Source organism: Ictidomys tridecemlineatus, chromosome 10, assembly GCF_052094955.1.
Source record: "Ictidomys tridecemlineatus isolate mIctTri1 chromosome 10, mIctTri1.hap1, whole genome shotgun sequence".
Lineage (NCBI taxonomy): Eukaryota > Metazoa > Chordata > Mammalia > Rodentia > Sciuridae > Ictidomys > Ictidomys tridecemlineatus.
The window spans coordinates 94075178-94087519 of record NC_135486.1 but is presented as its reverse complement, the minus strand read 5'-3'; the positions used below and the strand labels follow the sequence as shown (position 1 = coordinate 94087519).

General features: G+C 40.7%; 1 protein-coding gene and 1 long non-coding RNA gene across 2 annotated transcripts in view; one reads left to right on the top strand and one right to left on the bottom strand.

The window, feature by feature from the left end:
* Positions 1-12342, bottom strand: part of LOC144367385 (uncharacterized) — a 74635-nt gene that overhangs the window by 21810 nt on the left and 40483 nt on the right. The window lies entirely within an intron of this gene.
* LOC120887621 (uncharacterized) lies at positions 3980-10608 on the top strand. The gene is made up of 3 exons (XR_005730943.2): positions 3980-4106; positions 9265-9300; positions 10213-10608. It is a non-coding gene; the product is annotated as an uncharacterized LOC120887621 (long non-coding RNA).

Here is a 12342-nt window from a genome sequence, read left to right as displayed (position 1 = left end):
TGCCATGTGTCACCAGTGTCCTGTAAGATTTGACACTTTGCCTGCCTCCTCCTGATTTTCACCAAGTTGGGGCTTTTGTAGTGCATCTGATTGAGAAGCCTGTGATATCTGCCTGCACCCTGCCTGCAAAAGAGCCTGGAAAAGAGAGTTCTGGCTTCTGTGCTAGGAAAGAGGGTACTTATTGTGGGAAGAGCAACTTTATTGATGGAAACTGTTCATCAAATGCCAGGTGGCCACACATACGACAAATGTTCAACTTTTGTTTACTGTCAAACATTCCCAGGTATTGCTGCAGTTGTAACCTTGGATACAAATAAGGGAAGTGATGGTACCACTGAGGAAATGGTCCAATGTCAATGCCACTTGCCACATGAGGGCTGGTTCCATTCATGCTCTTGACTGATGGGGCAAATCCACATCTCTTGGTCATGTGATAGCTTTGTCTTCTGATGGCATCATGCCAGACACCCTAAGCTACCATCAAATCTTAGAGTTAGAAAGGGACTCAGAGAACATCCAGCCTCCTTCCCACCCAAGTGCTCCTGAATCTCTACTTGTTAGAAAGATTCTTTATAACTGCCATTGATGTGTATTTCTTCAATGAGGCTGTCTTTGAAAAAATTCAAAAGTAGATGAACAACTTACATAAGAGTGTTAGAGATAAAGCCAGGTGCACCCCAGGACACTATTTGAAGAACTTTGTCTTCAGAGATTATAAGAAAAAATTTTCATCATTTCCTTTGGGATTATGTTCTGGTAATATGAGTGATTATGTTATTTTTTTGAAATCATCATTGATGGATTGTTCCCTTCTCTATCTTCTATTGGGTTAGAGTCTAGGGATAAAAAGATGAATAAGACAGCCAGGCAAGGTGGCACATGCCTATAATCCGAGCAGCTCAGGAGGCTGAGGCTCCTAGGAGGATCATGAATTCAAAGCCAATCTCAGCAAGGGCATTGTGCTAAGCAACTCAGTGAGACCCTGTCTCTAAATAAAATACAAAATAGGGCTGGGGATGCAGCTCAGTGGTTGAGTGCCCTTGAGTTCAATCCTGATACCCACCTAACCCTGCCCCCCCAAATATGAATAAGAAGACATGATTCTTGCTCTGAAGAAACCCACAGTCTAATAAGAGGCAAACATATAAATAGGGAGATGGGGATGTAACCAAGGTAAGAACTACAAGAGAAGAATGGACAAGATATGGTGGGAGCCTGAGGAAGGTGTCTGGGAAGAACCAGAGAGATTCAAAATAGATGAGGGGCCCTTGGGGAGGGTCTCTAAGGCCAGAGAGACCAGTTGGACATAGCTTGGGGACTGCTTTTTTGTTACTGCCACCAAATGACCTGACAAGGACAATTAGGGGAGGTTTATAGTTTCAGAGGTCTTAGGCCATAGCTGGTTGACTCCATCCTTTGGGACCTATGATGAGGCAGAACATCATGGCAGAAGAATGTGGTAGAAGAGAGCAGCTGGGGACATCAAACCAGAAAGCAAAGAAAAAGACTTCTCTCACCAAGGAAAAAATATAAACCCAAAAGATATGGCTTCATTGACCCACTTCTTCCAGCCACATCCTACCTACCAACAGTTACTACCCAGTTAACACCTGTGAGGGAATTAATCCTCCGATTAGGTTAAGGCTCTCCTAATCGAATCATTTCGTTCTGAACTTTATTGAATTGTCTCACACATTAGCTTTTCCGGGGACATCTAATATCTAAACTATAAAAGGGATAAAGCCAGACAAGCTCAGTAAGTCTGGTGAGGTGGGACAAGGATATCTAGGTAAAAGACTTTCTCTGATGATGGAATAATTAAATTGAAAACCGAAGACCTGCATGTGGGGTTGGTATTATAAATGGGTGTATCTTCCATGGTATGTTCTACAGGGATTATGGAAAGAGCCTCTTTCTTCCTTTCTTCTACCTATCAAAATACAAAAACAGAAACAATGCAAAACAAAACAAATTCCCTCAACAGCAGGGCTTGCACATTTGTCCTTTAGAGGACCAGAGGGTAAATAGTAGTCAGGCCTCCCTAGCCATGGGTTAGGTTTTTGTTACTTTCCTCCACTCTGCTATTGTCATGCAAAAGCAGCCAGAGCCAGCACACACCTGGACCTCCGTATCTGTGGGTTTCGTATTCATGGAAGTCAACCAACTACAGATCAAGAATTTTTTTTTTAAATTGCATCTGTACTAAATATGTACAGATTTTTTTCTTTTCATTATTGCTGAAGTAATAAGTATGTGAACTAATAACATAACATTGATGTTGTATTTGATATTATAAGTCATCTAGAGATGATTTGGTTACAAGGGAGAATTGCATAGGTTATATGCAAACACAGTGCTATTTTATATAAGGGACTGGAGCATCTTAGAACCAATCCCCAGAACAAGTATTAATGAGTGTGGCTGCAAACCAATAAAACCTTGTAGACAAAAACAGGAAGTGGGCGTGATTGGCCCCAGCAAATGCTCACCCTTGTTCTACAGGATCAAATTTGAAACCATCATTTATCTCTTAGTTTGCCCAATCTTTTCTGATACACAATTAGAGTTTATGTGTAGAGGTAGGACCTGGAGGAAAGGCCAGCAGAGGAAGGTAGAGGCACATCCAGGAAGAAAAGTGAGTTGCAGAATGAAGGGGTCCCTTTCTCTCTGTGGAAGAACAGCACCCGTGTTAGAAGGACAGGTCACCAATCTTCCTCAGCATGTCTCCGGGCTGCCTGTCCTGCTGTCTAACTGTGGCTCCACACTGCCTGGCTGTACCTTGGCCAGCTGAACTGTGTTTTGCCCCTGAGGTGACTATGAACATGATAATTTATATTTTGGTGCAGAAGCACCTTTAGCTTCTTTGAGATGAAAGACTCTATATAAAACTGAATTATGACCCTGCTTAATGGGAACATAGCTGAGTTTTTCCAAAAGTGGAGTTAAACCCCTTCGGCATCTATGAAGTGCTGGCTGTAAAGGATCCTTGGCTATTTCAGCAGACCCAGTTTTTGCTGTTGATTCTGTGTGTAATAAATCATTTTCTTCCAAGTCCAAAGATGCTGGTTGCCTTTGCCAAAATACTAGGAGGAAGATCTCAGACTGGCCCAAGCTGAGTCTGGATTTTTACTATTATTATTATTATTTATTTATTTTATTTTATTTTTTTTGCAGGGGTGATACTGGGGACTGAACTCAGGGGCACTTAACCACTGAGCCACATCCCCAGCTCTATTTTGTATTTTATTTAGAGACAGGGTCTCCACTGAGTTGTTCAGTGCCTTGCTTTTGCTAAGGCTGGTTTTGAACTTGCAGTCCTCCTGCCTTGGCCTCCCAAGCCACTGGGATTACAGGCGTGCATCACCGCGCCCAGCTGGATCTTTGTTTTTTAGTTGTTTCTGAAGCAAAGAACACTCTCACATACTCACTCACACATGCACACACTCACATACACATGTTAATTCATAATTATATGCTCAGAATAGCTACTCCCTTGCTCTGTAACTTCCTATGGATTCTCGTGACACAGGTTTGGTTTTTACACCAAAGGTTTGAGTTGGTTCTACTCTTTTGTTATTTTTATACTAAAGCACTCCAAGTGTTAGGGAGCAAAGTTATCAACAGGTGTCACTTTCCCCACCACAAGCCCAGGACACCAAGGCCAGGCAGCCTAGGTCACCCATGAGCTTCTCATCAGACACTATTCAACAGGCATACCAACATGTCTTTTTTTAGAAAAGACCATAAGTGTCTTATCTTACTCCTTTGGAATTTCCCATAGATATTTAACCTCTAGTTTGGGGAAAGTTGGTTGGAGGGTTCTTCAAATGGTCCTGAATGAATGCTCCCAACAGATTTGCAAGCTCCATTCACCGGAGGTGGATGGGTGCTTCTGCTTGCCAACCACCTCATCACCACCTCCTCTCCCTCCCAGCTAAAAAACTTGTGGTTAAAATAACACACAGCCTCTATTCAGAGCTCAAACTCAGAGCTGCTATCAGAGGAAGCAGATTTTGGATTTAGAAAACCTTCAGTAGAGGCATCCAAGTTGCTCTTGAAAAATTCTGTGTCTCAGACTTTCTTGAAGAAACCAAGGACCTCCTCAGGTAAATATTTCCTTCCCTTTCTTTATGGTTCTATTGCAAATCTGATTAAGAAACTAGGATCAGGAAGTATTAGAAGAAGCCAGCTACTTTTTAGCTTTTTCCTGGTAAACAGGGATTGTGCCTTTCTCTGAAAGAGGAATAAGGAGATTAAACACAGTGACATTCTCTGTGGAGAAGAGTTGGATGCTTGGGAGACAAGCCTGGGTGGAGCAAGCAGAGTGAGCTCAGTGGTGTCTGGATTAAGGAGAGGTGGGAAGTGATGATGGAGGAGGTTTTCTGTCCGGGGCAGCAGCACTGGGGCTGGTCAGGAGAGAGCTCACACAGGAGCGGTTCCCAGCACTGTATTGGCTTCAATACGTTCCTACTGAATAAATATAAACTGGGTATCTTTCCTTTGCTGCTTCTCTTCAAGCAACTGAGTGCTACTGTGTTTCTCTATATACTCCACTTGAAAATGTTTGTGAAATTGCTGCATTATCTTCTATTTTCATATATTTTTAACTCACACCTTTCTCTAGTGATAGATCATTAAAATGTGTCTGAAGTCTATTGTAAAATGTGTTAATGTTTTCTTTGAATACCAATAACCGTGGTCTTCTGAAAGAACAGCTCACTTGCAGAGTAAGGTTTTTGTTTTGTTTTGTTTTTTAGAAAACTTGCCACCTTTTCTCTTGAATTTTCTCTTGAATTGCCCACTTACTTTCTTTTGTAAACATTTGTGCCTATGAACTATTTCAATATACCTCATTGTGACTGAATCAGGCATTCATTCATTGGCCAACCTGTGACTCTCTCTCTCCGCGAGGAGATTATTGTTTTTCTTTCACAGCTTTCATTTGAACAAAACTTTATTCCTATTTGATGACAGAGCCAAATCAATTAATCACCAATTGTCAGTCAAACATTTATTCATGAGCATTCTATAGGCTCTCCACTGGAATAGGGGAAGACGGTTTCCAAGACACATTATCAACCTTGTTTTTTATAATGTGTTTTGAATACCACTTATATTCATTAAATGATTACCAAACATTGCTAGAGAGTACAAAATGAAGTGCAAACTTTCAAGCTTCAGATTATAGGTACGGCTGGAGTGATCATATGGCTACCATGGTTGAGAGCTCACTATGCATCAAGTACTATCCTTAGCACTTTGTATCATCTCATTTTTTTCCCTCAACAGCTCTCATTTTACACATAAGAAAATAGAAGCTTAGAGAGGGGCTAAGTACTCAGGGGTACCCTGATGACAAGCAGTAGACTGAGTGTTCTAATATTTAGTGTGAGGCCCACATTCAGGCTATGGCAGCATCAAAAACTGCATCAAAGAAGAAGGGGTCAACAGGCATCCAATGGCCAGAAGGAGCTTTTCTGTGGGCAAAGGGCAGGTGGAAGGGCCTGGGGTGTCTGGGAGACAGTGCAGCAGTACATGCACTGTTGGGAGGCAGAAAGGGAAGTTCTGGACAAAGAGAGGCAGAGGAGTTGGGCATGGGAGACACCATTGTGAGGAAGTAGAGTGCTGATGAATCCTGCTCAGAGCTGCCCGAGTGCTCTCTGCTTATTTACCCTCTGCCTGCAGCTAGCTCACTCCAAGTCTCATACTCTCAGGGCTCTGCCCAGATCTCACCAGGCTTTCCTTGACCCTCCTATTCAAAGAACAACCAAAACCATTCTTATTAACTTCCTCTAAAAATATGCTAAAATACATATAACATACAATTTACCATTTTAACCATGCTTAGAGCAGATAATTCAGTGATATATCATACATTTGTAATGTTGTGCACCCATATTACTATCTATTTCTAGAACATTTTCATCACCACCAAAGGATACCTTCTATCCATTAAGCTGTCCCTCCTGTTGCCCTCCCCAGGCCCCACCCTGGAAACCACTAATCTGCTTTCTGACTCTATGGATTTTTCCACTTTGTATGGAAACATACATTATCATACATACTTTTGTGATGACCGATTTTATTTAGCATGTTTTCAACATTCATCCATGATGAGGTGTATGTCAGTGCTCCATCATGTTCTACAGCTGGATGATATTCTATTGTATGTATACATCACATTTTGTTTATCCATTCACTAATTGATGGTCACTTTAGTTGTTTCCACCTTCTAGCTATTGTGATCATGCTATGATACACTTTGGTGTGCAAGTTTCTCCATGAGCAGGTATTTTCAGTTCTTTTGGGCATATACGTAGGAGTGGAATTGCTGGATCATATGGTAATTCTATGTTTAACTTTTTGAGACACTGCCAAACCATTTTCCATAGCAGCTGCACCATTTTACATTCCTATCATCTATGTAGGAGGGTTCAATTTCTCCATATCTTTGTTGCCGAAACTTATTTTCTATTTTTTTTTAATATAGTCACCCTGGTAGGTGTGAAGTGCTATCTCACTGTGACTTTGAATGGCATGTCCCTAGTGACTGATGATGTTGAGCATCTTCTCATGTATTCGTTGACCATTACATTTTATTCCTGTTGTTAGAGATTATTTTTCATTATACATAAATTATATGACTTATCACTCTGTGCCGCATTATGTCTTTATTTAGAGAAATAAATTTTTATCTAACTTTTCCTAGGACTACATAAGCTCCATAAGAACAGGGACTTTGTTCTGTCCATTATTGTATATCAGTACCTAGGACACTGTTCAGCATTGTAGGTCAATTGCATACGTGTGTGTGTACACATGTACATAAGAAATATGCAGTTTAAGAGCAAATTATCATTATCTTTAAGACTTGAGCCTAGAACCTCTTCATTCTGCAGGACCAGTGGGGGCATCATTTTGAAGGGAGAGTCATGGATGTCCCATATAAATGCTGGTCCCTATATAAACTGGTCCATACCACATTCCCCACTTCCTGATGACAAATTTGTCATAGTGTCCTTCTACCCTCCACCACCCCTTGGATTAGTGGGAAAGAGGCTAAAGCAGCCGAGTAACTGTTTGGATAATCAATTCGAGGCAATGAGAACCAGAACCAGACAAAACAACAAGGAGACAGTGGGGGAAGAAGGGATAAGAGGGAGATTTTGAAGAAAAAGTCATCAAGATTGGGAGAATGGCTAGAATGTTAAACAAAGATAATTTCAAGTTTTGAATCTGGAAGGTTGGAACAATGATGGTACCATTATTTAGACAGGAAGTAAGAAACAGGGAAAAGAGAAGTGTTGTTTTATATTTGAGAATACAAGATATGTGAATGGTTGATAAGCACATGTGTTCTGGAGAGTTTGCAATGATGCTCTTGGTATATACTGCCTTTGAAGTCTATGTGGCTTCTTGGTCCCATCAAGCGAAATTCTGTTCTTCTAGCCACGATTCTCTCTTCCATTTTGAGGACTGGTGGTAGAGATTGGTGTCAGTGAACACAGATGGGACCTCCATCCAGACAGATGAGCCTGGAGGCCTGGGAGGGAGGCACTTGAGGAGGCGGGAAGATGGTCAGCACCAGTGTAGGTAGTAGACAGAAACTTGGTAGCTCGGTTACAATTCTAGCTCCTGTCATGTCAAAGGGGAAGCTTGAGCAAAGGAGTCTGAGCTCTGCCTCATCAAGATTCAGAACAGAAAGCAAGTCCCAAAGCATGGAATATGCTCATGGGAACTGGCCATGTGACCAGCCCCTTATACTTCATTGGGAATTTTCTTTTCCCTGGAGGTGTAGGCAGAAATATGAGTTCATGAAAAAAGGCATTTGTTATTTAGGCGGGAGAAGTTTGACTTCAGGATGAGAAGTTAGTGGCTAAAATTTCCCTCCCACAGACTTATTGACAGTTCCAGTAAAAAAGATGACTGCTGCCATCATTTCACTGGCTGTGGACACCAGTAGATACTCCTGTGTGAGGAACAGAATGGTGGGATGGTGGGACATCTTCTCCTCCTAAGCTTCTACTTTAAGTCTCATTATGGTTTGGATATGTGCTATCTGCCAAAAGCTCATATGTAAGACAATTTAAGAATTTTCAGAGGTGAAATTATTGAGTTATGAGACCCCCTCACTATAGGCAGATGGGGTGTGATGTTGGAGAGAGGGAGTGTCTTTGGGGGAGTGCCTTTGGAGGTTTCATTTTGCCCCTGGTGAATAGAGTCCTCTCTCTCTCTCTCTGCTTCCTGGGTGACCTGTCCTGAGTTGCCTTTCTCTTTCCACATCCATCCACCATGATGTTCTGCCTCACCTCAAGCCCAGAGCTGTGGAGTCAGTGGTCTATGGACTGAGACCTCTGAAACTGCGAGCTAAATCAACCTTTCCTCCTCTAATTGTTCTTGTCAGGTCTTTTGGTCTCAGCAAAGAAAAAGCTGACTAAAACAAGTTTGTAATGCTGTTCCATGCCCAAAGTCTTCCTCTCGAATAAAAACTTCATCTGCCCATTGCAAAGCAGTGTGCTCCAATCAGAAGGATGCGTGTATACTTATACTTCATCAGTTCTGAGCTGGAATAAAAGAAATCTGAGAGCCAAGCAGACCTTACTGTCACTCCATGACAGTCATCTTTGATGTGCTGCCACTCTTGTCACAAAACAGAGCTCTTGTCACGTTTTTGGAACATGACCTACTGCACAAGGTGTCTCAGGCAGAAGAAAGGTATTTCAGGGTAGGGATACATATTTTATAAAGTGGTATGGCAAAAATAAATAAGTAGAAAGTTTTCAGGAGATTATGACTTAGGTAATTCAAAAGCAAATAAGTCTGTCTCTATTCTGAAATAATGTTGCCTCAGGACTGAATTCCTTGGGTGTGTTTTCTCTTCCTCCTCTTCCTTCTCCATTTTTTGTAACGTTCAGGATGGAATTCAAAGCTTTGTGCATGCTAGGTAAGCACTCTTATCACTAAGCTATACCACCCCTGGGACCCCGCCTCTTTTTTTGAGATATAACAATTTTATGTCTAGGAAGACAAAGAAATTCTGAAAAACACCATGCAAAAATTCAAAGTATAATGCAAAATATTTTAATTAAATCTAAAGAGCTTAAAAATTATAAAATATTCCAGAAATTATATAGTCTAATGCCACCAATTAATTACATGTATATAATAAATGCATATAATAAAATTATTACTTTTTAATCATTTAAAAATTATGACTAATATGTGCAAATATTACATTTTATTTATTTTATTTTTTTTTTGTAGTGCTGGGGATGAAACTCAGGGTCTTGTGCATGCTAGGTAAGTACTCTGACATTGAGCTACACCACTAGCTCAAAATTTTACATATTAATGGGTAGGTCATGAATTAATTTCTCTGCTTATTCATATAACAAACATTTGGGTAAGCTCACTGAAAAACCATTGGCAGTTCCACTGGGAAGAACATACAAGACTCTGTTCCTAGTGTTTGTTGAGTCTTAAAATTAATCAGAACTGCTGTGAGAACAGTAAGAGAAGTGCATAAAAAAGTAGCTGTGAGGGTCGCACTTGAGTTGTTCCTTACCTTAGCATGCCCAGCCAGGAAGACAAGAACTGAGAACTCGAATGGGGAAATATTTTGCAAGGTTTTGAACTCAAAGAACTACAGTGTTCATTCGGATTAACCTTTTGTGGTACTGCAGGCTTCCCAGGGACCAAGTTCTACAGGGTGTGTATGTGTCTTTTCCTGTTGTGCCCTTCCTTGTAGCTCTTTAAAATGACAGATGATGTCTGAAGCATCTTTTGTAACAATGGTCCTATTGTTCTGGAATTCTAATGAAACTGAAATAGGGGTTGGGGTCTTAGTACCAGAGGACATTTTGTCCTGAAGGGAGTGATGTGTTTCTTCTTAGATGTTGCCTCAAGGAAATAAATGCTTAAAAGAGTTAAACCCGGTTAGGTTAATGCTGGGTCTGAGCCAGTTCAGGATACAGGATGTCAAACCACCAGTTTGGATCTTCACACATAAATTGTAAAATCAGCCTTTGAGATTTTACACTTATCAAATGCAATAATGTCAACTAATGCCAATGCTAATCTACCAGAGACAGATGATAAAAATAAAACAACCACCCCACTGGCATTGAGCTATGAAAAATATTATTTGATTTTTTAAAAATAATAACGGAACCTTCCTATGTCTTAATTTTCTTAAACATTGTGTTGTTTCAGCACATAGAAACTGAAGAGGAGGATGTGGACCAGACAACAGGGAGAGAGGAGCCCTTTGGGGTTAATTGTCACTGTAGCAAGGCTGGCAACCACGATCAAGCTCTGCCTTGGTTGTCATCATCCTTTTCAATATCAGTCACAACAGGGATGTCAAAAAGTCATTTCCGCTCTCTCCATGAGTACCTCCCTGCCCCCACAAAAAAAAAAAAAAAAAAAAAAAAGGCCGATTGCACTGAGCAATTCAGAGCAACATAGAATCTCAGTTTTGAGGGTGTATTTAGCAACAGAACTGACCTGAGTGGTCTTGTAATTTGCCTCTTTCTAGCATAAAACTCTGTAAGCCTCCGTTTCCTGATCTGTATAAATAAAAATAATAAAAGGCCCTAGCGCCCTGGGAATGTTACAACAATTTTGTGAACTACTACGTGCAAAGCTCTAAGCTCATCCAATCAATGTTAACTTTTATAATCTCAGGTAACCTGCCCAATAGCAGAACTGAGCCATGAATCTGCAGCCAACAACCAACCTGCCTCTCTTCTCTCTCCTGTGGATCTAGGCACAAAGCACAGTTCTGGTGAAATTCATCCTCTGTTCAGAAATCTGTGGCCAAATCAAATCTAATTCCTTTAGTGAAGCATGTGAAGCCCCTCAAAGAGGTGCTTTCCTCTCCCATCCCTCTCAGCCCCTGTGAGTTCTACACTTAGGAATCCAGGAGTCCTTTCCCTTTTCTTCTGAGCCATGCAACACCAGGCCTCTGTCAATTTGCCTCTGAATATCCTCATTCCCAACGCCCTTTCCTCCCATCTCTGCCTATAAGCTAGTTTCAATTAGAGATGGAGTTAGTTTCTTTTGGTGTATTCCTAGGATACTTTCTTCACAGCTTTACCATACCACTTATTGCTTTCACATGGAATCAAGACTTCTATGTTATATGGCAAATTCCTTAAAAATTGAAAGTAGATCTTGTTCATCGTTGGGCTTCCCAGTATTTTTGCAAGCTATGTTGTGAATAGCCAAATAACAGAAAGGTTTTGTTGAACTGGATGGAAAAGTTGATTCTAAATATTTTTTGTCAACAGAGGATGGGCTTGTTAGGGAAAAGGAACTAGAAGGGTGTGTGTGTGTGTGTGTGTGTGTGTGTGTGTGTGTGTGTATGTGCATGCAAAAATCATCATCTCTAAAATACACATATCACATTTGAAGTTCCTTCTAAATCTAAGCATATGAATCTGAGTTATGGTCTGTTATAATTTGGGGAATGTCTTCCAAAGGTACATGTGTAGAAGGTTTGTTTCCCAGTACAGCAATGTTCAGAGGTGGGGCTTTTGAGAAATGATTGGATCATGAGGGCTCTGATTTCATCAGTGAATTAATCCATTGGTAGATTAATAATTTTGTAGCATTATTAGGAGGTGGTAGAGACTGTAGGTGCTGGGGCCTAGTTGGAAGGTCACTGGGGGTGTGCCCTGGAAGGGATGCCTTGTCTTTGGCTCCTCTCCCTCTCTCTCTCTCTCTCTCCTTCTGGCTACCATGAGATGAGCAACTTTCCTCCACCAAGCCCTTCCACCATGACATCTACTTCACCATAAGCCCAGAAAAAATGAAGCCAGCCCACCATAGACCAATACCTCCAAAGATGTGAGCCAAAATAAATCATTCCTACTCTAAGTAGGAATGATCATGTATTTTGTTCCAAGCCAAGAAAGATGACACACTGACTTTTATCCTCTTACAATATACTTTTAAATATGATAGCAAAAGATTAATTAGGATTGCTGGACCATAGGGTAGTTCTATTTTTAATTGAATTGCCATTTCTGTTCTTCAGAAATCCCACTTTGGGGTCTATCTCTCAAGGAACTGAAATCAAGATCTCAAAGAAATATCTGCTCTCTGGTGTTTATTGCAGCATTATGAACAATATCTAAAATAGAGAAACAGCCTATATGTGCATGAGTGTATAATCCTCCCATTCACTGAAGCAAAAGTAAGATTTTTTAAAAAAAGGTTAATACAGGATTTTGTGCTTAAGGAATAAAGTTACAATTTTCATGAAGAATCATGAACCCATCTCTATGTTAGCATAAATTCAGATTTTGTTCATGTATCCTATATCATTATTTTATAGCC